Source organism: Anolis carolinensis, chromosome 2 (genome assembly GCF_035594765.1).
Source record: "Anolis carolinensis isolate JA03-04 chromosome 2, rAnoCar3.1.pri, whole genome shotgun sequence".
In the NCBI taxonomy this organism is placed as follows: Eukaryota; Metazoa; Chordata; class Lepidosauria; order Squamata; family Dactyloidae; genus Anolis; species Anolis carolinensis.
Genome location: NC_085842.1, coordinates 31,814,785 through 31,837,318, shown reverse-complemented (window position 1 = coordinate 31,837,318; position 22,534 = coordinate 31,814,785). Strand labels below are relative to the sequence as shown.

Sequence of the window (22,534 nt, the reverse complement as noted above, 5' to 3'; positions counted from 1 at the left end):
AGGGGATCCCCGCCCTTGCGTTGCTTCCTCTTCCTCCCCACGTGACGTCTTGCAGGGGGAGGAAAAGGAAGCCCTTGAGCCTCGCTTCCTGTGAGGCCTCCAAGCACAAAGAGGGCCGGGAGCAGGCGCCATCAGGTAAGAAGAGACAACGATTGCCTGCCTGGGAAGAAGGGAGCCAGGCCTGGGCAAAGTTGGGCCCTCCGGGTGTTTTGGACTCCGACTCCCAACATTCCTCACAGCCTCAGGCCCTTTCCTTTTCCCCCTCAGCCGCTTAAGCGGCTGAGGGGGAAAAGAAAAAGGCCCGAGGCTGTGAGGAATGGTGGGAGTCGGAGTCCAAAACACCCGGAGGGCCCAACTTTGCCCAAGCCTAATCTACACTGAACCTAGAGGAGGGTACAAAGGAGCGCTGTCATTAGATCCAGGGCGGGCCGGAAGCCCCTTTCTCTACTTCCCTTGGTGCATCCACACTGTGCCTTTAACGCAGTTTGAAATCTCTTGGAACTTCAATGACTCAGTCTTCGGATTTGTGCTTTGGGGAGGCTGGCAGAGAAGACTCAAGGCTTTGTAAAGCCACAACTCCTAGGATTCTGTAGCATTGGATTCTAAGGGATCAAACTGTGTTAATCCTACAGTGTAGATGCCCCTCCCCGTGCCATAAAGGTGCTCCTGGGCAATATGTTTTCCCCATCAAAAACATTATGTTATGTGGAATCAAACAGTGAGAAAAGACAGGTAAGAAATACATTGTTGTTGTTGTTGTTAAGCCAAAGGACCCAAATACAGTAAAGTCTCACTTATCCAAACCTCGCTTATCCAAGCCTCTGGATTATCCAAGCCATTTTTGTAATCAATGTTTTCAATATATTGTGATATTTTGGTGCTAAATTCGTAAATACAGTAATTACAACATACCATTACTGCGATTGAACTGCTTTTTCTGTCAAATTTGTTGTAAAACATGATGTTTTGGTGCTTAATTTGTAAAATCATAACCTAATTTGATGTTTAATAGGCCTTTCCTTAATCCCTCCTTATTATCCAAGAACAATCCAACGAACCTCCTTATTATCCAAGATATTCGCTTATCCAAGCTTCTGCCGGCCCGTTTAGCTTGGATAAGTGAGACTCTACTGTAGCAACATATCCTATCTGCTCTTGGAGGCTAAGTTGGGGTGGCCTGTTGTTGCTGTTGTGTAGCGTTAACATAATAATTACACAATAATAATAATAATGTATTATTATTATTATTATTATTATTATTGGAGCCTCTGGTGGCCTAGGGGATAAAGGCCTAGTGACTTGAAGGTTGGGTTGCTGACCTGAAAGCTGCCAGGTTCGAATCCCACCCAGGGAGAGTGCGAATGAGCTACCTCTATCAGCTCCAGCTCCATGCGGGGTCATGAGAGAAGCCTCCCACAAGTATAGTAAAAACATTAAAACATCCGGGCGTCCCCTGGGCAACGTCCTTGCAGACGGCCAATTCTCTCACTCCAGAAGCAACTCCAGTTGCTCCTGACACGAAAAAAAAATTATTATTATACCAATAGTTATATACCTAATAGTTTTAATTTTTACTTGTCAATGATGTGTGTTATGTATGTATTTTATTTTGTTTTATTGCGATTACCTGGGCTTGGCCCCATGTTAGCCACCCCGAGTCCCTTCGGGGAGATGGAGGTGGGGTATAAAATAAAGTTGTTGTTGTTGTTATTATTATTATTATTATTATTATTAAAGGTAAAATATCCTGTCTGATCTTGGAAACTAAGTTGAGGCAGCCTGTTGTTGTTGCTGTTGTAGTAGTTTTAATATAATAATGTAATACATAAAAATTACACTATAATATATCATTATTATTATTATACCAGTACTTATACTCCTAAAGGTAAAATATCCTGTCTGATCTTGGAAGCTAAGTTGGGGCAGCCTGTGATTACTGTTGTTGTAGCTTTAATATAATAATATAATACATCATAATTACACTATAATATATTATTATTATACCAATAGTTATATATGTAAAGATAAAATATGCTGTCTGATCTTGGAAGTTAAGTTGGGGCAGCCTGTTGTTGTTGTTGTTGTTGTTGATGATGATGATTTAATATATTAATATAATTAATAATAATTACACTGTAATATATTAGTATTATTATACCAGTAGTTATATAGTATGTTAATATATTATTTATGTATTATTATATTATTTTCACAAGGCCAAAGGACCCTAAAGGTAACGTAGCTGTCTGATCTTGGATGCTAGGTTGGGGGAGGTTGTTGTTGTTGTTGAAGTTTAAACATAATATAATAAATAATAGTTAAACTATAATATATTATTATTATACCAATCGTTATATAGTATAAAATCTGGAAATCAAGCTTTTGTTTTGCCATTTTATATAATGGATAACATTTTATTGAACTGTTATATATAACGGGACTGGGGCATCCACCCTTTTTTGTGTATCTTGGAATCAAATCTCTGCAGATATCCAGGACCCAATGGGTTTGGATGGAAGACCGCCAATGAATATCAAATGCTGCAGGCTATATTTTAGATAAAAGGATTGGCAAAACTACCTCTGACTTATCCTTGTACAAGAAAACCCTTTGAATTTCATGGGGTCTCCATAAGTTGCTAAATAAGTATTCCTTGCTTGAGAAAACGCAATGGAATTCAAGGTGCTGTCATTAGTCAAGAAGCAACCAGAAGATAATTCATATAATATTATTGTAGAATTCAAATACATAGATATGTTAGTCTGGATCATTGTGGAAAGGGATATTTATCACCTTGTAGACTAACTAAGAGATAGAATAAGCTTTCATAAACTTAAGTTTACTTCATCAGATATATGTAGCGAAGCAAGGATAATAGTGAATCCCATTAAAATAAAGGATTTCCTGCCCCAAGAATACCATAGTAATGTTGAAGGGACTAGAGAGCATGTGTTTTTTGAGGGCGCATTATATGCTTCATATATCTGATTTATTTATTTATTTCGCGTCAAAAGCATTGCATAATAAATAAGTTTAGAAATGACAAAATAAAGGAATCACAAACAGCTAAATAGTTTTGGACCAAAAGCGGGCAACAGCAATCGCATATTCATATATCTGATGAAATAGACTTAAGACTATGAAAGCTTATTCTACCAACTTCTTTGTCTTAGTCACTAAGGTCCTGCAGGATCTCTTTTCATATGTAATATTATATAGTAAAAATAATTCATTATTTATTACCTGCCTCCAAGGTGGTGCACAATGTAATCGAAGACATCTATAAAGGCACATATTAAAACATAGTTGAAATAATAATAATAATACTTTATTTCTAGACAGCCCTCTGACCCCAAAGGGACTCAGGGTGGTTTACAGACATAAAACAAAAAGACAAACATTCAGTGCCTCAAATGAGTACAAACACATCAAAATAATACAAGATAATGCATAGTAACAGTAAACTTACAACAAAAAAATTAAGCATTGAGATGAACATAATAAAAAACAATCCAATCAGATACAGTACACAGAAACATGAATAAAATATTACAACATATACCCTAAAAGCAATTAAGATACAATTACATTGAAATGGCTTTAAAATGGCTAACACTGATGCTCATTTAAGATGTCTCGTAGCAGCCATACAATACACGTGAGTTAGCCAGTATTCCATTGGGTTAAAGTGTCTTAGTCTTCCTCCTCTCCATACATGAAAGTAAATATATGCGTTTTCAGAAGTTTCTTAAAGGAGAGGAGGCTATAGTAAAAATACACATATTAAAATATATGAGACAAAAGTTAAAACATCATAAGCACAGAATATGAATTAAAAGTTATACTGAAAGCTGACTAGGTAGGCCTGTCTAAAGGGATAGTTGTTTGGTTGTGTCTTAAATTTTGACAGCTCATTTAGCTGTCAGAGCTCTTCCCCCCAGTCGTTCCACAGTTTTGGGGCAGCTGATGAAAAGGTCCTCTGGGTGACGGTCACCAGTCAGGTTCTGGCAGGATGGAGTAGCCGCTGACTAGAAGATCTCAGTGTCCTAAAAGGCGGATTGTACAGGGGAAGGTGATTCTGTAGGTAACTTGGATTAAAACCACGTAGGGCTCTAAAAGCCAAAACCAACATTTTGTACTTTGTCTAGAAACTACCCATATTTACTTGAGTCTAATGCACCATTAAATGTAATGCGCACCTGGATTTTGAGGTGCGCATTACAAAAAAAGGATTTTTTAAAGAAAGGAGGAGAAGCAGCGCTCTTCCGCCAGGTGGAAGACAATGCTACTTTTTCCTCCCTGGGGAAGGAAAGGAGTTGGGAGATGGGATAAATGACAGGGAAGGAGCCCCATTTCTCCTTCATTCCCAAATTTGGAGACGGGAGAAATGGCTGGAGAGGGAAAGGAGTGCGATTTCTCTTTCATCTCCCAGCTGGCGAATTCGCTAGTCTCAGCCTGATGGAGTGGCAAAGGCACCTGTTGGCACGTGATTGTAGTCTGCCATCTAATCTAAAGCACATCTCAATTTTGGCTAAACAATTAAGCTAAAATAGATGTTCATTAGAGTCGAGTAAATACTGTAATTAGCAACCAGTGGAATGATTTAATATAAGTGTAATATTCTCACGTCTAGGTGTTCCTATAACTATTCTGGGTGCCATGTTTTGAACTATTTGGGGTTTCTGAATTTGGTATAAAAATAGTCCCCAAGTAGTAAAGTGCATTGGATAAGTCCAACTTTGAGGCCACCATCTTTAAGTCTTCCAAATCTAGGAAGGGGCAGTAAGCAGTCTTGACCATCACATCTACTTGGGCTGACATTTGGAGATTCAAGTCCAGGAGCACTCCCAAGCTACAAACACAGTCTTTCGGGGGAGTGTCACCCTGTCCAGGACTGGTTGACACACCTCCATCTCAGATTTAAAACCCTTGATGGCAAGTACCCCTCTATAGTCTGGGTTCAGTTTCGATTTGTTTTTCTTTATCCAGCCCATTACCTCCTCCAGGCATTCATTCGGAGGAGACACGCTATCCTTAGCTAAAGCTGTCTTTGAAGGCATGGAGAACTATATTTGAGAGTCATCAGCATACTAATCACATCTCACCCTATGCCTCCAGATGATCTCTCAGTGGTTTCATGTAAATATCAGAAAACGTTGGGGATAGAAAGGCCTCTTGTAGGATGCCACATAACAGCTCCTTTTTTGAGGAGCAGCTACCCCCAAGCACCACTATCTGGAACCTGCCTAAGATGTACCACTGGAACCACTGCAACAGAATGCCTCCGCTTCCCAAGCCCCTTTTCAGATGTTCCACAAGGATACCATGGTGGATGGTATTGAATGCTGCTGAGATGTCTAGAAGCAGAAACAGGGAAACACACCCCTTGTCAGAGTTAAGATGGAGATCATCTACTAAGATGGCCATAGTAGCCTTTACTCTGAATCTTGGTACTGTATATATGTTTCAGTGTTGAGTGTCTTGGGCTTTGTTCATTGTAACAAGGTCAGTTAACTAGATTAACTCACCCCAACCCCATTTTGAAAATGACATTACAACTTAATCCTGATCCCCTCTCCTTCACCTCCAGTTTTTCAAATCCTGTGAAATACATATCTTGACAAAAGCCGTTGTGGCCAAAAACATTGACTTGCTCCGTCATTGGACAAGTGGGTGGAACAGTCTTCTTGGTATAGCAGTTCATGAGGTTCTGTCTTTAAAGAAGATGGATAATGTACTCATTTCCATCACACAGGATCACCCCCTCACCTTTCGAGGTCAACTATCACAAGGATACCAGCACACTTTTTAAAACAGGCATCCTTTTTGAAGCCACTTTTCATTATCTCATTCCTCTGAAGCCCCTACACTAAAGGAGGCAGGCACTCTTTAAAAACACTTATTTCAATGGGACCACACCATCTTTAAACCACTAATGGAAACAGGAAAAAAGAGCATTAGCAGACTGCCCACGTGAGCACCCATCTGTCAGGGGTGTTCTGATTGTGCTTTTCCTGCATGGCAGGGGGTTGGACTACAGGGCCCATGTGGTCTCTTCCAACTCTATTATTCTAAATGTCACAAAGTAATCTGAGAAATCCACCACTTCCTGTCACAAGGAAAAAAATGTTTATATGTACAGCGAATGGATTGGAGTTGATTTCTGCTCGTCTTTGAAATCCTCCTGTTACACGCTGCGGAGTTGGAGTCCCATGAGCAACCACTGAAAGCAGTCCTGCGTTGTTTGATGAGCTTTGTGGGAGTCTGTCTTTCAAGTGTGTAGAAACGGATAGAAATGGAGGAAAAATTCCATATGATGAGATCTTTGGTTTGAGTAAAACAAGGTTAGCCAACAGAGAGAAATGAGACCTATGTGGAAAAAACAGTCAGCATAATCTGTTCTATAATCTTTGGCAGAAAATGGGTGCAACTAGTTTCATGGTTTCATTATCCATGTCCAACAAAATATGTCATCCCTAGGCATTTTCTAGATCCTCTGGCATGGCTTTATAGAGCTGGAAGACCTCCAGTTTTAATAGGTTTTGCTATTCACAGCTTCATGTATCCAAATCATATCTCTGGATACAACAGTTGTACTATGTACACAAAGGTAGGGCCATGAAATAAGTCGCAAGGCCATCCTTGCCCTGAAGGAAGAGGATGGAGAGATATTTGTGGGAAGGTACACCTCAATTCTTGACTGTGGACCTGCTTCTGTAAAATTGGGAAATAACCCTGTGCCTAAGAAACCTTCAGTCTCCTTTGCAATGGTTTCTCATCACTCCATAAATTTATTTTTCCTTCTTTTAAAATTCATTTTTATTTGTTTTTTAATTTCAAAAGTAATTTATATCCAACAAAATAAAAATAAGAAACTCAGATGCTAAAATAGAAAACAAAAACTAAAGAATTCAATATGAAAATACAGCATATATTCCCACCCCATGACATCCCCCTACCTAACAACTAACAAACTCTATTCCCTGTGGTTTAAAATAAAATAAATATGAAAAACTAAAAATAAAATTCATTTTTTTGTTTCCTTGTGGAACAATTTTTAAAACACCATGAATCGGTAGGAAGCCAGACAATGTGATAATTCCTGTTGCAATTCTAGTGTGTCCAATGCTTTTTCAGACTTTTCTCTTCCCATTTGAGGGACGATTGGATATCTCTGCTTGTTCAAAAGTTGGTTTGTGATTAATTGTAGATCCATCCAAACCAAAGTTATGAATGTACAACCAGCCCTCTGTATCCATGGGTTCTGTATCCACTAATTCAATTAACCACAGCTCAAAAATATTTACAGAAAAAAAACTTCCAAAAACAGCTCCTGGTTTTTGTTATTTAGTAAGCCCTATGCTGATGTATAGGCATATAATTTATAATAATAATTTTATTTTTATACCTTGCCCCATCTCCCCAGAGGGACTTGGGGCGGCTTACATGGGGCCAAGCCCAGGCTAAACAGACAATGTAAAAACACAACAATAAAACAAATCAATCAACAATAGAATAAATGATAAAACTAATAAGGTCACATAAAATAGACATACTTTGATAAAATCCTGGATTGGCTCCTAAAAGGAACTGGGCCAAAGAAAATGTCAGTGTCAGATACAACCAGGGGGAGGACAATACCTGAACTATTGTCCGAATTAAAGTGCTGGGGAAGGCGTAAACAAGGGAGCCTATATCCTGTTGTAGCCCCACACCCCACCATTTCATAAATCTTTAGTCTCTCATTTTTTTTTACCATTTTATATAAGGGATGCTATTTTATTATGCTATTGTTATATAATGGACTTGAGCATCCACAGATTTTGGTATCTGTGGGAGGAGGTGATATGTCCTGAACACAAACCTGAAAGGATACTGAGGACCCACTACATCTATACCAGTGGTTCCCAACCTTTTTTGACCAGGGACCACTTTTATTTTTTTGATGTTAGCAAGGACCACAAGGTTCAAGAATAATGAACTGAGTTAATCTAAAACTTTAATCAAAACTTTTAACGTATTTGTTAAACTTAATAGTTACATGAATTGAGAGTACATTATAATATAAAAAAGATTTTTTAAAATAGAAAATTAAATTTGGTTTACATCAATGTGATTTTTGAGCTTGCATCTTCTTTACAAGTTGGGTAATCCTGGGGCTAATATTTTTGCTTAAAGCTACATGCATATCATCACTTACCTTTAATTGATTCCTGGACTTGTTTTTAATTACCAGCAAAGTAGAAAACCCTTGTTCGCATAAATAAGTTGTGGAGAAGAGCATAAGTTAGTGCAAAGCGATTCCTTGAATTTTAGTAAAAAAATTCTCATCCTCAAGAGAATGAGATTCAAACAGATTTTCCATAATCTCTCACACTTCAGCCCATCCACCCCAAGTAGAAAGTGCTGGATTTGCTTTATTTTTAAGGTTGCCCCTTTAGGGATTCCATCTTTCCCCACTGAATCTGACCCCATAAGATTCCCTTCCAACTCCTCACGATTATGGATTTTGAAAAAAATAGCTTGTTGTGGAAACAAATATTGGTGATAAAGCTTCAGTGGAAACACCATTCCCATGATACTAAGGCCCCTTCCACACAGCTGAATAAAATTCCACATTATCTGCTTTGAACTGGAATATATGGCAGTGTGGACTCAGATAACCCAGTTCAAAGCAGATATTGTAGGATTTTCTGCCTTGATATTCTGGGTTATATGAATAAAGGTTACAATTTGCTTCACGGACCACTGGTGGTCCGCGAACCATAGGTTGAAAACCACTGATCTATACCATACAGTTATAGCAATTTGTAGTTTAAGGACTTTTAGCTTCTCTTCTCCAGAACTTTAGTCAATGTACTTGAACCACAGTGTTGGCACCTTCTGACAGAAAATTCTGATGACCTTACCAAGCTCCAAAGAATTTTGAGTGATTACAACTTGTAGTTTTGTTTTGTTTTTACATTAGAAAATGCTTTATAAGAATTTTCTCATTTTTTCCTCCAGCATCTTTGCAGAGTGATTGGTTGATGTCAAAAGGCATAGCAGTTTTAGTCTGCTACAGCCAAAGTTGCAAACTCCTGTGAAACTTTTAAGAATTAACAATTTTATAATAATAATAATAATAATAATAATAATAATAATAATACTATATTTGTTACTTGCCTTTCCTCATGGCCCAAGATGAGATGCAACACAGTCAGAATACATTCATAAAATATATGTATTAAAATATGTAGTTTTAAAAATACTATGCCTTTGTGTATCATCGCTAAACATCGCTCAGTTGCCATGGACCGACCATCACCTGATCAGATTTAGGCTTACTGCGCCCCCTAACTTCTGCAGGGGTGGAGGACCTATTAAAAGGGTCTGCCCTAGGAGGCTTATGGATCCGGATGGATTCCTGACGGCTCTTGGGGAGTTTCCCGCCACCTCGGTTGGTGATCCTGTCGATGCTCTGGTCTCTCTCTGGAATGGGGAGATGACTAGGGCAATAGGTATGATCCCTCTGGAACGTCCCCTCTTGAGTACCCGAGCTAAACCAGCTCCTTGGTTTACCAAGGAGTTGGTATCAATGAAGCAAAAGAATAGGGAACTAGAGTATGTGTGGCATTCAAAGTGGAACGAATCAGACCGAACACAGCTGTGTTCCTACCTAAGGACATATGCCGCAGCAATAGATGCTGCAAAGAACGCTTTCTTTGCAGCTAATATTGTGTCCGCAAAGAACCATCCGGTGGAGCTGTTCCAAGTTGTCAAAGGTTTGTTAAATCCCATCTCTCAGAACGAAATCCCTGACAGCTCGGCAGCTGTTGTGAAGCATTTGCTCGGTTCTTTGCAGAAAAAAGTCGCTCTGATCCGCTCCGGCTTTGACACCATGTTAACGGCAGTCTCCGAGGATGTAACACGAGCACTTGCTTGTCCCATTTTGATGGATTCTTTTCAATTGGTTCAGCTCGAGGATGTGGACAAGGTGCTTGGAGAGGCAAGGGCTACCCCATTCATCCTAGACCCCTGTCCATCCTGGCTGATAAAGGAAGCCAGAGGGGGTTTGGCCGAGTGGGTAAAGGTGGTGGTGAATGCCTCCCTTCAGGAAGGCATATTTCCAGCGAGCCTCAAATTGGCTGAGATCAAACCGCTGTTGAAGAAGCCGTCATTGGACCCCACTTAATTGGACAGCTATCGGCCTATTTCCAATCTCCCTTTTTGGGCAAGGTCATGGAATGTGTGGTGGCCACGCAACTCCAGGCATTCTTGGTAGACACTGATATTCTAGATTCAGCACAGTCTGGTTTCAGGCCGGGGCATGGTACCGAGTCAGCCTTGGTCGCCTTGGTAGATGATCTACGCCGGAAACTGGACAGGGGGAGTGTGTCACTGCTAGTTCTACTGGACTTCTCAGCGGCCTTCAATACCGTTGACCACGGTATCCTTCTGGGACGCCTCGCTGGAATGGAACTCGGGGGTACTGTTTTACAGTGGCTCCTGACCTTTCTGGAGGGTCATTCCCAGATGGTGTCATTGGGGGACATCTGCTCGATCCCGCAATCATTGTCTAGTGGGGTACCGCAGGGTTCCATAGTGTCCCCCATGTTGTTTAACATCTACATGAAGCCACTGGGAGAGATCATCCGGAGTTTCGGGGTGCGGTGTCATCTGTACGCAGATGATGTCCAGCTCTTTCACTCCTTCCCACCTGTCGCTAAGGAGGCTGTTCAGGTCCTGAACCGGTGTCTGGCCTCTGTGTCGGACTGGATGAGGGCGAACAAATTGAATTTGAATCCAGACAAGACAGAGGTCCTCCTGGTCAGTCGTAGGGCCGAACAGGGTATAGGGTTACAGCCTGTGTTGGACGGGGTCGCACTCCCCCTGAAGACATAGGTTCGCAGTCTGGGTGTTCTCCTGGACTCATCACTGAACCTGGAACCCCAGGTCTCAGCGGTGGCCAGGGGAGCATTTGCACAACTAAGACTTGTGCGCTAGCTGCGCCCGTACCTTGGGAAGACTGACTTGACCATGGTGGTCCACGCTCTGGTTACATCCCGCTTGGATTACTGCAATGCGCTCTACGTGGGGTTGCCTTTGAAGATGGCCCAGAAGCTTCAGTTAGTACAATGAGAGGCAGCCAGGCTTAAAACCGGAGCGGCATACAGGGAGCATACCATTCCTCTGTTGAGCCAGCTCCACTGACTGCCAATATGCTACCGAGCCCAATTCAAAGTGCTGGTCTTGGCCTACAAAGCCCTAAACAGTTCTGGTCCAACTTAACTGTCCGAACGTATCTCCTCCTGTGAGCCTATGAGAGCTTTAAGATCATCTGGGGAGGCCCTGCTCTTGATCCCACCTGCCTCACAAGTGCGGCTGGTGGGGACGAGAAACGGCCTTCTCATTGGTGGCTCCTCGACTGTTGAACTCCCTCCCTAGTGGCATCCGGCAGGCTCCATCCCTTTTGAGTTTTAGAAAGAAAGTGAAGACCTGGCTATGAGAGCAAGCGTTCAAAGAATAAGTTTTGTTGGCTTCGACTCGGTCTGGATTAAGGTTTATGTACAAGGTTTTGTGGATGAATGGCTCGAGTATTTTGTATTGTTTTAAATCTGTATATTGCATATTGCTAATTTATTTAACTGTTTTTAACTGCTTATGTTTTATTCATTTGTATTGTTGTGTATTGGCATCAAATCATGCCAGTTTTGTAAACCGCCCTGAGTCCCTTCGGGTGAGAAGGGTGGGATAGAAATGATGGAAATAAATAAATAATATAATATAATATAATAGAACTTAAGCATATAAGGATTTTTGTATCCATGTAGGGTCCTGGAGCTTTCCCTTAAAGCTAATTTCATAGAGTATTGTATAGAACTTCTGGGATACATAAACTGCCTATGACTATTTAAAATTCTGATTATGTAGAATTTGGGGTTTATCTAACACAAACATTTGGAAGTGGGGCTTTAGATAAGGAGGCCCGTGGTGAATTAAATGCAGAAGGTATTTTATGCATTCTTTACAAAAGTGAACTAGCCGATTTCTACAGAAAATAATAAATGGTTACAGATTTGACATTAAAAATAGCCTGATGCAGAAATCACAAATGATGATATGTCAGCCTCCTAGGACACAGACTTTACAGTGACCATTGTGGAGTGGTGAAACTCCAGAGAGAGTTGTGGGGGCGGGAGGGATAGAAACTAGTGAGTTAAACATTTATTAGGAAATTTCAATTGGTTACTAATGATATGAAATAAGATAATGTATTCTTGCTACATTACAAATGTTAATTTGGATATAGTGATATCCATATTTCTGGAAATAGAAATAACAGTTGAGAACTTGATTGGGAAGAAAACAACTTTCTTAGATAGAGGCTTAATTCTAGGTGCATTTCTACCTTTGAGTCAATCTGTAATAGCCACTTTCCAGTCCATGTACCCTTACTGGGTATCACAACCCTTGAAATGGACAGACAGACAGATACATATTGAAAGTACACATTGAAAGTACTTATTTTTTTCTTCTAAAAGATACTTTTTCCTCCATAAAAACATCTATAAGAGTACGTCTTAGAATTGCATGTGCATCTATATATCGAGAGGGAGCACTTTTTTGTGTTAGTGGTACTGAAATTAGTGTGCATCTTACAATTGGTGCCATATTTCAATCAAAGAAATACGGTAAGTTTCAGGTCTATTTTCAGTTTCATTTGAGGCATTTTATTTCTGTGATTTGAGCCCTTTGCTCCATTTCTGTCTAAAACTAACACATTCTGGAAAGTTACAGGAGCCAAAATATGACTTGATAAGAATTTTTTTTTTTACTGCAGGCATCAGATCATATCAAATCTTGGAAGCTAAGAAGGGTTATTATTGTTGTTGTTGTTATTATTATTATTATTATTATTATTATTATTATATATAGTATATATTCTGCTCTATCTCCCTGAGGGGACACAGGGCAGATTACAGATCACACATATGGCAAACATTCAATGCTGCTACACAATTAACAAGGACAGACAATACACAGACAGAGGTAAAGGCATTGCCCATCTTATTTCTGGCATCTTAGAAACTGTGCTTGACTCCAGCCACTGGGGAGTGCTGTCACTTCATTTTCCATGTCGAGAAGCTTTGTCGTCTTCCCGATCAATGTCCTTAAGGGTGCCTTTATTACCTCCCCGCTAAAAGCGATACCTATTCATCTACCTTCATTTCTGCTTTCAATTTGCTAGGTTGGCAGAGAGCTGAGGCTAACGGTGGGTGCTCATCCGAACCCGGGCCCAAACTGCCAACTTTTCATTCTGCAGGATTTTTCTGCATCTAGCGGTTTAGCCTCCTGTGCTGAGCTCAGCCGCATATAACCCTGGTTAGTACTTGGATGGGCGATCCCTAGTGAATTCCAGGTGCTATAGGCTGTATTACAGAGGAAGGACCCAGTAATACTATTTCTTGTCTGAGAAAAAGCAATGTAATTCATGGGGTCACCATAAGTTGATAGGCAGTGTAAAGGCACACACAACAATAACAACAACAATAACAACAACAACCTCAAATTTCATGTAAAGCCTAAGGGGTCTCCTTATAGCATAAGAATATTTTTAAGAATACATTTTAAGGGATATTTGTGATTTGTGACTGTTTGTATGAGTGACATCGGAGCTAAAATGGTAATTTGTAACATGCGCTGTTTTCATTCCAGTTTATAATGAGATTGAAAGAATACAAGGATGCATTCACACAGAATAAACCAGGAAAATACATTTCCCAGTTTTGGTTGCAAACGAGTAAAGGAGATGAAGAATTAAGAAATTAACCATAGCAGCCAGGTGGAAGGTCATTTAATAGAATAATAGAGTTAAAAGAGACCTTGTGAGCCATCCAGTCCAACCTCCTGCCAAGAAGCAGGAAAATCGCATTCAAAGCACCCCCAACTGATGGCCATCCAGCCTCTTCTTATAAGCATCCAAAGAAGGAGCCGCCACCACACTCCGGGGCAGAGAGTTCCACCACTGAACCGCTCTCACAGTTAGGAAATTCTTCTCAATGTTCAGGCGGAATCTGTCATTTGAAGCCATTGTTTGAAAGACTCATTTTCAGGAATAAACAGAAACACACAAAAGTACAAGTACAAAAAACTTGTTACATATATGGTGTACTTTTGTTTCTCATGAAAATGTTTTTTAAGAGTGGGGAAGTTTTGGGATTTCTCCTTGGATGACAACAGCAGCTGTTTTTTCCATGCTCTTGACTTAACACAACAAACCAGAGCTTTCATAGGCTTGGTTTTGTTTTTTTCTAGGTGATATTTGGTGTCCACACAGGCATGAGCTACAACATGGAAACTATCCAGCTATTGGGCATCCTAGCGAAAGAGATTTGTTATCTACAAACAAATTGTCTGCCTTAGATGGTGCCTTTTTGAAGCACCTACGTTTTGTATCATGACATTTATATAGAAGGCTTTTGATAGTACTGCAATACTTTCAAAAAGTGTATACTTTTGAAGTGTTTCTTTTTCACAGTTCTACAGAAAACCTATCAGCAGCAGAAATCCAGATAAATATTCCACCTGGGAGAAGAGCTTTTTAATGGAGGTCTTGTCAGAACCTGGTTTCCACGGGCTCAGGAAGCAGTTTCCGTGCCCTGAATGTGGGAAGATTTTCAACCGCAGCTCACATCTCGCCCGCCATATGCGGCTGCACACTGGAGAGAAACCCTACAAATGTCCTGAGTGTGGGAAAACCTTCCGACAAAGCACCGACGTCACTACACATCGTAGAATCCATACAGGGGAGAGACCCTATCACTGTAGCGAATGCACAAAAACATTTCGCTACAGGACTGGCCTCGTGAAGCATTTTAGGTGCCACAAGAGCTGCCAGGGATGTGGGGGGAAAGCCAGCGGCAGGTCTTTTTCAAAGGTTCAGCGTGTCGTTGAAGAGCCCTGTATTTGTGTTGATTGTGGGAAACACGTGGAGGGAAACAACCTTCATGTACACGTCACCACAGAAGGACCATATGAATGCCCTGACTGCGGGAAATGCTTCGATTGCAGCTTTCAACTTATTCGGCACAGAAGACTGCAAAATAGTAAGAAAATTCTATATTACTTATTGAACTGAAAGGAGAATTTCATTGACTGTTGTGCTTGGGGCTTATTCTCATAATTTATCCAGGCCTAGTCTATATTAAATGCATCAAGGGCAGAACTTTATTATCATTGAGTTGGAAGATACCAAAAGGGCCATCCGATGTATACAGAGCTTCTTCCAGAAACTTCATAGTTGTGGAACAGCACAGGACAAAGCAGTATCTTGGAACAGGACTGCTGGAAATGGACTTTGCTTGGATTCATAAATTCAGTTGCATAGTGGTGTATTTTTGGCCCATGAGTAAAACGTATCACACTGAGGAAGGGCTAGGTAGGTAAAGGAAAAGGTTTTCCCCTGATATTAAATCTAGTCTCTGGGGATGAGTGCTCATCTCTGTTTTTAAGCTAAAGAACCAGCCTTGTCCGTAGACACATCCAAGGTAATGTGGCCAGCATGACTGCATTGAGTGCCGTTACCTTCCCGCCAGAGCAGTATGTAATGATCTACTCACATTTGCATGTTTTCGAACTGCCAGGTTAGCAGAAGCTGGGGCTAATAGCGGGAGCTCACCCCACTCCCTGGATTCGAACCGCCAACCTTTCAGTCAGCAAGTTCAGCAGCTCAGTGTTTTAACCCACTGCGCCATCGGAGGCTCCTGGGGAATGACTACTTAGAGAAAATTAATAGAGAATGTGAAAAACCAGTTCCTGACTGGAAGATAAGTGGATCAGAGTCAAGCAGAGATGCAGCCAATCTTGAGTTAGTAATTTCACCTTGATCATTCTGTCCTTTTCCCTCTCTCCACCCCTACACTTTGAAACAGGATTTCTTATTCCCAATCCCTACATACTCTGCAGCCCAAACCTTTCGTGTCCTGATCATCATACTTTGGAAGAAACAACGTGTCCAGGAAGCATCTGTGCAGGTGAGAGAGCAACTAGGGAGAAAAGCAAGGGATGGGAAAGAGGAGGGAACTGGTGCAAGAAGAAGAGAACCACAATGGTGGTGAAGGCAGTGGGGTATAAGAAGGCAGAAAATTTCCTCTCTTTTGTTTCTGGTGGAAAAACAGGCTGTTCAAGGCACTCCAAAAGTTTAAGTTTTTGGCTTAAAAACTAAGGGGTGATTGGAATCTTTCAGTAGTACAGTAGTTGTCATCACAAACCAGCATGACCAAACTGAATCCTATCAAGAATTTCTTGTTACTACCACTATTTCTATGTACAACAATCTATGGTACGTCCATTTACCGATTCTGCATGCTCTGGTGTTCTGTTTGACGGGCATGCTTCCAAACAAAAACTTTGCTAGTTCTTACTTTTGCGGGAAGCCTTATATTTAGCAACTCAGCAAAACCTCTACTAGGTCTTATTTTTGGGGAAACGGTATTACCGTATATACTCGAGTAGAAGCTGACCCGAATATAAGCTGAGGGATCTAATTTTACTAAAAAAACTGGGAAAACTTAAGATGAGGATGGGAAATGCAGGAGCTAAATTTCAAAAATAAAAATAGATACCAATAAAATTACATTAATTGAGGCATCAGTAGGTTAAATGTTTTTGAATATTTACATAAAACTGTAATTTAAGATAATAATAAGACTTCAGTAAGATAATTCTGTCCAACTCTGATTACTTATATACTCGAGCATGAGCCAACCCAAATATAAGCCGGCCAGGATCTTCACTTGAGTATAAGCCGAGGGGGGCTTTTTCAGGCTTTTTCAGGGTTTCAGAATTGCTTAGTTCCCCCAGAGTGTTACTTTGGTTATGCTGGCTGGAGCACATTAGGTGCTTTGTTCCTCAAAATTAACTTTTCCAAGGTTTGTTATAAAAACACATGACCAGTTGCCTCCAAAACTCTGCCCATTCATGATTGTCATATACTTAGTTAAACGTGTCATTGCTTGGATCACTCCATCTGCTTCCTTCTCTTTTGTCTTATGATGACAACAGGTCGTGAAAAGGAGGGGAATCTGGGTCCTTCAAGATCGTGCCAGACATTATCCAGAAGACTCTGTGGTCTTAATTCCCAAAGATCTGGTTGGAAACAGCCAGGAATGACTGGAGCCGAGGGAATCAAGCCACCCTTCTCCTACGCACAGAGAACATACATATGCTTCATATGTGGGATGGGTTTCCAGTGTGAGCCTCACCTCATCTCGCACGAACTGACTCACATGCAGGAGAAGCCCTTTAAGTGCGGCACCTGTCAGAAGAGCTTCCGGGAGAAGGCAGACCTGCAGAACCACCAGAGGGTTCACTCTGAAGACAAACGCTTCAAATGCATTGAATGTGGCAAAAATTTTCGCCAACAGGCGAATTTCATTAAACACCTGCGGCTTCATCCCGTCGAGACGCCTGCCAAGCCGAGTCGTGTGTTTCTGGCGGTCCTACCGCAACTCCAGCCGAATGCCGAAGGGAGCATTGGTGATGGAACTGAACCCCCCAAAACACTTAGCTTTGATTTACCGCAAATAGTAAGTAACTAGCTTTTTTTGGGTTGAATGAGGATAGAACCAAAAGGAATTAGGCAGTGCTTGGGGAAACCTTAAAAATCCAGGGAAAGGCAGGGCTGACCTTATTGTTCAGCAGAAGTATGCAAACAGCTAAGGTGACAAGAAAAGATTCCAAGTTATTTTGTTTGTAGTTCTTGTATTTTTATTACTAGTGCAAGGCAGGGGAAATAATTTATGGAATTTGATGATTTATGTGAGTTCTTTCAGACTCAGTTTCTGCTGACTTGGATAAGGCACACACTATTTGCCACTCCAGCTCAGACAGCATAGGGTGCATCTTCACTGTAGAATTAATGCAGTTTGGCACCGCTTTAACTGCCCTGGTTCAGTGCTGTGGAGTCATGTGAGTTGGCATAGTACAAGGTCTTTCTCCCCACTGGTGTCAGCAATGGGAAAGGGCACATGTCCCATGTGTTTTGTGTTGCCAGCCCACAATTTTATGCAGCCATGCATGGTAGAAAATGAGAATATTTCCTTCCTAATTAGAAGAGGATCTTCCAAGTAGCCAAGATTGTTGGATCACCTGGATCATTGCTAATTGGAGGACAATATTTGTTATATGTATTTTAATAGTATTTGAACAGAGTTTTGTTTTATCTCTCTGTTTTGATCCTGTTTTACCTTCCTCAAGGTGCAAGGGGAGGTGGGTAAATCATCATAATCATCTTCATTGGTATATTTATTTATTTATTTATAGTATTTATATTCCGCCCTTCTCACCCCGAATAATCATATTCTTGATTATTGTTGCATCTGTGCTAAATGTCTTTTTGCTTCATAGGATACTAATTCTCTTTGGGCCTTGGAAATGACAGAAGACGGAAAACTATATTGGGCAAAAATTGATAAAAAATGAGACCAACGTTTTACAAAGGTAAATGCCTTTTCCCCCTTCTCTTTTAGCTAAAGCCCCAACTTCATAGAGGGCACCATTCAGAAGAAGTTTCCCCTTTTGATGTCTCAGCCTTATCTCAGACTTCAGAATAGGATTTCTTCCTCTACCGTTGGACATTGGGATCTTGATTCCAGAGTCATAGGATTATTCTGAAAAGGAATCTACAAAACCAAAAATGTGTAGAAATCCACTTGGTTATAGCATAATCCTATAATCAGAAATGAGGAAGATATGGCCATTTCCAATCAGTATTTGAACAGAAATGATGAGAACAGGAGTCTTTACTCTTATTATATTTGTCTGTTCAAAAGTATGTCTTTGAGTTCGCTGGGATTTACTCTTAGGCGACTTGTGTAGAGGATTGGAACATAAGTAGTTTCATGATACTACTATAACTTAGTGTATATGTGTGCCTTCATGTCGCCTGTTGGCTTATGGCAACCCCATAAATGTCATAGGGCTTTCTTTGGCAAGGAATACTCAGAGGTAGTGTTGCCCATTCCTTCCTTTAGGATTTTAATATTGTAGTTGGAAAAGGCAAGATATATTCAAAGCTTGAAGCATGCATCTTTATTGCATTCTGGAATTATGTTAAACAATATTCATACTAAAATAGATATACGGGAAAGACATTTTATATTTTGATTTTGAACCTGAGCAGGAAAGTAAATTTTCATTTATGATTTTAGTGATTTTTACAGTTTTATATTTGGCAACTGCATGCATGTTTACAAAACATACTGCAATGTCAGTCATTTGTGGCTATTCTTCTTCTGATGCTACAGGTGACAAAAGTGGTACAAGTTTTGGAAGAAAGAAGGCTATTGCATTTCAGGAAAAATAGGAATGAGATGGAAGAGATTCCAAGAAATCATAGAAAATGGAGCTCTCCAAACAGGACATCTTTTGAAGATGTCTGTCTTTAGCACTTTCCAGAGATTGGTTTGAAACATGTGTCCTAGTTTAGAAGCCATACGGTCAAAGAAAAACACACTTGCTCCACATGGTTGGGAAAGTTTCAAGCACTGCTCTCACTTCATTATGGATTATGCATTCTTGAGAACGCAGTTCAAAGCGTGGATTGTCAAACATCTTTATTCCAAATGAAATAATCCCTCGAATTTCAGGTCCAACCATTTCAATGCCTCCCTCAGAATGGGCTGTCAAAGATCACCAGTTCTGATTTTACCACTGGGTTACCTCCTTCCTGTGTATTAGTCTTAATATATATCACACAGAATACATATATATATATGTATTCTGTGTGATATCCTGATATTGGGTGCTTTTGTGAGCCACCCCAAGCCCCTTCAGGGAGATGGTGGTGGGATACAAATAAAGTTTTTTTCTTATTATCAGAGCAGCCATGCTAGAGAGAGGAATTTGAGCATAGGAAAAATGTTTTATATTGTTATTTTGTATTGCTGAATCATATATTAATCCTTTTTTAAAAGTAGAATTGAACTTCACATCATAGGACATAGCACTATAAATGACATCTGATTTTTAAAAATGTTGTCTTTCTTCCCCTCAAGAAAATTTAAATCAACTTTCAAATGTGTCTAAAGTGATCTCATTGTATGCCAAATTCCATTTTGAATATATGTACTTCTTGGTGCTATACTTGTTTCTGTTTAGACCCCGAAAAAAAAATTTCCGAATAGGCTACAATAGAAATTCAAAATCTGCAGGGTATAACAAATTATATTTTAACATATGTCTTCACTGTTTTACACACAAATGTGGAAACAGCTTAAAATAATTGAAACTATCAATATAATTAAATTTTGCCATCCATTTACAGCATTTATTCCAAATTATATAGGCCACAGAGCATCTATCTTTTTTAAAAAAAATTGTGGAATATCAAAAGAATCCTGCTCCTGGAAGCTGTTTTAAATCAACCCTCAAAAAGGCACCAGATCTTGCTTGATCTTGGACTAAGCAAGATCCCCTCAGGTTAGATGAACCAATATGAGATGTTATACATCTCTATATTTCAGAGAGCTGGTGTGGTGTAGTAGTTTCATGGACTGGCCACATTGTCTGAATGCTGGATTACCATCTCCCAAAGCAGTTACTATACTTTCAACTCAAGAATGTAAAACCTAGTGATTTCCATCTGGAAATCAATGTCCTCACTGTGAAAAAACATGCAGATCAAGAATAGGTCTCTATAGTCACCTACGGACCCACCATCAAGGCCTTGCACTTGGAAGGCAGTTATATTCAAGCACAAGTGATAGCCTATATGATGGACTAAGACACTGGGAGATGAGGGTCTGAGTTCTTGTTCTGCCATGGAAACCTGGGTGACCTTGAGCAAGTCGCATTCTCTGATGGTGAGAGGAAGGCAAGGCAAATGCCTTCTGAACAAATTCTGCCAAGAAAATCCTGTGATAGTTGCTATTAGTCAGAAATGACTTGAAGGGACACAACCATAACGAACATATGAACACCTTTTTAAAAACATTTTGTTCCATCATTCTAATGGAAATATTCCACAATGCTGTTGTGATCTGTAGTCGAGTCGAACTTGATTTCTGATCATCCTATGAATGCTGATCTTGCAGACACCGGGCCATGGAGTCTATCCACCTTTCATGCAGTCTTTCAGTTTTCCTATTGCCTCCTACTTTTGCCAAGCGTAATTATCTGTTCTAGTGAGTCATGTGGTCTTATGATAAATCCAAAGTATGACAAGCTCCATTTTAATAACCTTGGCTTCTAAAAAGAGCTGAGGCCGAATTTGTTCTTGGACTCATTATTTATGTGTGTGTGTGTGTGTTTACTTTGGCAGTCCAGGGTATCTGGAGAATCTGTTTCCCCTTCTCTTGCCCTATTCAAGGTGTCCCATGAAACCTGATTGGAAAGGCTAATGAAATTTTAGTCTGGCTTAAGAGTGGAGATGGTATGGAGTGGGAAAGAACACAATGAGGGGAAAAAACAGCCCATATGTGCAAACATTAAATCTTGTTGAAATATGTAAAGGGAAGATTCTTGCATCATATGGAAGCTGTTGATATTTGTTTGTCAAGGATGAACAGAGATAGTAAAGACTTTTCCCTTTTCAAATATCATGCAAATCAATAAAACAATGCCGAAAGACTGACTTTGTATGTATTTCACTTGTTTGGCCCATGTTTTTTGATTTTAACATAAACTCTGCAACTTTTAGGCATGAAAACATTTGTATGGTTAGATATTACATCTTCCTTTTCCAAAAAAAAGGGCAATTGTTAAGATTTCCAAAAAAAGGAAAAAAATACCTGGAAGAGCAACATAAACAGTATGTGTAAGAGAGATTGTAAATGTGGAAAATAGCATCAAGGAAGGAAAGGCACAAATTATATCATTCATCATCAGGCCTTATGGCACAAATTATATCATTCTTGAATAGTGGGAAATGTACCATCCCAGATCCAAGGGTCTCTCCAAAATCTCGAGATCCAAATACCCAAATTCTGCAGAAGATTCTGAACTTGCAAAAGATGAATGGTGCTTCAATTCCTGGCATTTCAGAAAGCTCTGAAATGAAGTCTCCACTCACATTCTTTGCTCTTTTTTCTGTGAGTGCAGTCACAAAAATGCTGTAAATACCCTTATATCAGTTCTAGGGTTTCTTTGGTTGTTTTTCTGTTATCCTGAAGCTTTTTATGGTCAAGGCCTGTTTTCATTTACAAAAAGTAAGAGTGGAACCCTTAAATGTCAGACTACAATCTTTGATTGTTTCTTGTTCATGGATCAATTAATCTTTTGACTTGCATTCTAACTATAGGACACAACCACCACATGTGTAAAAAGGTACCAATTTCATTACTGTTTCAACAGTGTGATGAAGAAGAGCAGCAAAAGCAGCAGTGTAGGTCTGTAGAAAATATTCAGGTGACTTTGGAAGATTTGGCTCATGAATGGCCCTTGGCAAACCTCCATGGAGATGTGCAGAAGACTCTCTGGTGAGGAGAACAGAAGCAACGGCTTGTGGACCTGACAGAATTAAGAGGTGTACTGTCTCCCTAGGGCAAAAATC

The 22,534-nt window shown here is 40.1% G+C and overlaps 1 long non-coding RNA gene across 4 annotated transcripts; it reads left to right on the top strand.

Annotated features, from left to right (window-relative positions):
- The first annotated feature begins 5 nt into the window (after window positions 1–5).
- On the top strand, window positions 6–21,613 carry LOC103277994 (zinc finger protein 530). 4 transcript variants are annotated; one of them, XR_505807.3, is made up of 6 exons: window positions 6–135; window positions 14,522–15,089; window positions 15,915–16,016; window positions 17,047–17,570; window positions 18,391–18,483; window positions 19,290–21,613. It is a non-coding gene; the product is annotated as a zinc finger protein 530 (long non-coding RNA). The 4 variants fall into 4 exon arrangements; XR_505808.3 differs by having other exon boundaries at window positions 23–135; window positions 14,299–15,089; XR_010003805.1 differs by having other exon boundaries at window positions 46–135; window positions 13,699–15,089.
- Window positions 21,614–22,534: the final 921 nt, after the last annotated feature.